Here is a 2,786-nt window from a genome sequence, read left to right as displayed (position 1 = left end):
TAGTATCCTGGTTGCAAGCAAGGATGTGCCAGCTGGATAATGCAGGTTCCTTATGAGTCTCCCTCCAATCCTGATGTCACACTCCTCTTCACAGAGTCCAGTTTCTATGATAATTTGCTCAGCATACAGATTCAATAGGTATGGAGAAAGAATGTAACCCTGACACACTCCCATCTCAATTTTAAACCATGCAGTGTTCCCCTGCTCTAATCGCATAACAGTCTGCTGGTCCAGGTGCAGGTTCCACATGAACACAATCAAGTGCTCTAGAACTTTCATTCTTCTTAATGTCAGCCACAGCTTGTTATGATCCACACTGTCAAATGACTTTACACAGTAAATAAAGCCCAAATAGACATTCTTCTGATATTCCTTACTTTCAGCCAGGATCCGTGTGATATCAGTGATGATATCCCTGGTGTCACAGCCTCTTCTAAATCTTGCTTGAACCTCTGGCTGTTCTTTATCTATGTACTATTCTAGCTGTTTGTTTTTATTATTTTAATGATCTTCATCAGTATTTTGCTTCCATGTGAAATTAATGATATTGTTTTATAGTTTCCACATTCAGTTTATCACCTTTCTTGAGAATGGGAACAAATAAGGACCTTTACTAATCTGTAGACCAGAAAGCTGTCCTCCAAATTTTCCTGGCATAGACTGGCAAACTGGTGAGTGCACCAAAGGCTGCATCTGTTAATTGAAATAAGTCAACTGGTATCCCATCGATTCCTGGGGTCTTATTTTTGCAGTTTCTACTTCCTCCTGTTCATTACCATTGACTCCTGTTCATATGAGGCTTTGAACACCAATGATCAAAGACCAGATGAGTTGTGGGATGTTATCAAGGATATCATCCATGAAAAAAGCAATACATCATTACAAAAACAAAGGAGAAAGAAAAAATAGAAATGGATGTCAGAATAGATTCTAAAGATTGCCCTAGAGTGTCAAGAAGCCAAAACAAAAGGACAACATGTTGAAGTAAAAGAACTCAATAAAAGATTTCAAAGGGCAGCATTGAAAGGACAAAGCAAAGCATTACGATAGAATGTGCAGAGAATTAGAATTGGAGAGTAAAAAGGGAAGAACTCATTTTGCATTTCTCAAGCTGAGAGAACTGAAAAACAAGTTTAAGCCTTGAGTCACAAAGCCTTGAAACCTGCTTTGGGCAATATGTTGAAAGACCCAGAAAGCATTAAAAGAAAATGGAGGGAATACACAGAATCATTGTATCAGAAAGAACAGATTACCACTGAAAAATTTCAGAAAATAGCATATGAACAGGAGATAGTATTTTAAAGTAGGTAAATGAAAAACAAAGAGAATTATTTTAGCCCAATTTAGCTCTAACTTAGTTTGGCTCAGAAATAGCCATTTTCAAGAATATTTACAACCTTCCAAACATTTGGCTAGAGAAACATTTTTCACCAATAAAATACTAAAGGAATCTTGGTCATCCAGAGTATGAAGCTATAGTGCAAAGAAGAAATGTGGGTATGTTAATCGACCACATTTTACTTCACAAGCTAATAGATTAACTTGGATGACTAAAATAAAAATTATATCACCCTCTGATAGTTAAGAAAATGGTATTTTAAATTGAGAACAACTAAGGTACCTAAGTGGAAATTATTTTGGTAGTAGCTCTGGTGTCCTAGGGGAGATCTGTGGATCAAGTGGGTAAGGAGTCAACCACTAACCCTAAAACAGGCAGCTCAAATCCTCTAGCTTCTCTGTGGAAGGAAAATGGGCAATCTCACCCATATGCAGGGGATTTTGAAGGGTGGCTATAAGCCAATTCTGACTTGACAGCACATAACAACAATAGATAGAAGTGATGTTTTCATACCTCAATTAAAAAGTAAAATATTAAAGATAGATGAGAGCTCTGGTGCCCTAGTAGTAAAGAAGCTGTGTGTGCTCCAATACCAAAGGCACACAGTTCAAATCCACCAGCTGCTCTTCAGGACAAAGATGGGCAATCTCCTCCTTTGCAATTAACTGCCTTTGAAAAACCTATTGGAGGGTCAGCTGTGGGATGGTTTCAGCTTGACAGCAGCCAACTACAGCAATATAACAAAATTACGGCCTCTGAAAAACTGCTGCAGGAGGGTCAGCTATGAGTCAGTTCTGACTTGATGTCACATAAAAACAACAATACAAATTACCACAAAATTGATGGATCAATAAATACAACAGACTTATCTTACAGTGCTGCAGGTAAAAAATACATCTTCACTGGGCTAAAAACCATGAAATTCTAGAAGAAATTTGTTCCTTTCTGTCTTCAGCTTCTAGAGGTCATCTGTGTTCTGTAGCTAACTGCCCTCTAGTTTCAAAATCAGAAGCATTAAAAGAAAAAGAAAAACCCCCCAGTTTATTGCCATAGAGTCAGAACCCGCTCATAACTGGCCTTCCATCCAGTTTTCAGGGTCTATAAGTCACAAGAGAGGAGATTGTCCATTTTTTCCACAGCAGCTGGTGGATTTGAGCCACTTGCCTTTAGAGTGACGGCACAATTTCTTACGCACTAGACCATCAGAGCTCCCTCCCTACAGCATGTTTGTTGTGGTGGTGGTTGTTGTTGAGTATAGTGCCGTCAGAACAGATTCATAACTGACCCTCCAGTGAGTTTTTAGAGGCAGTAATCACATGGGAAGAAATTGCCCCTCTTTGTCTTACAGAGCAGATGGTATATTCGAACCACATACATTTGTGTGGTCAGTATGATTTCTTACCATTAAGCCACCAGAGCTCTCTCCTTATGACATGTTGTTGTTGTT

Source organism: Elephantulus edwardii, unplaced genomic scaffold (assembly GCF_000299155.1).
Source record: "Elephantulus edwardii isolate Elephantulus edwardi_28Jun2011 unplaced genomic scaffold, EleEdw1.0 scaffold00023, whole genome shotgun sequence".
In the NCBI taxonomy this organism is placed as follows: domain Eukaryota; kingdom Metazoa; phylum Chordata; class Mammalia; order Macroscelidea; family Macroscelididae; genus Elephantulus; species Elephantulus edwardii.
This window is presented reverse-complemented; position numbering follows the sequence as displayed.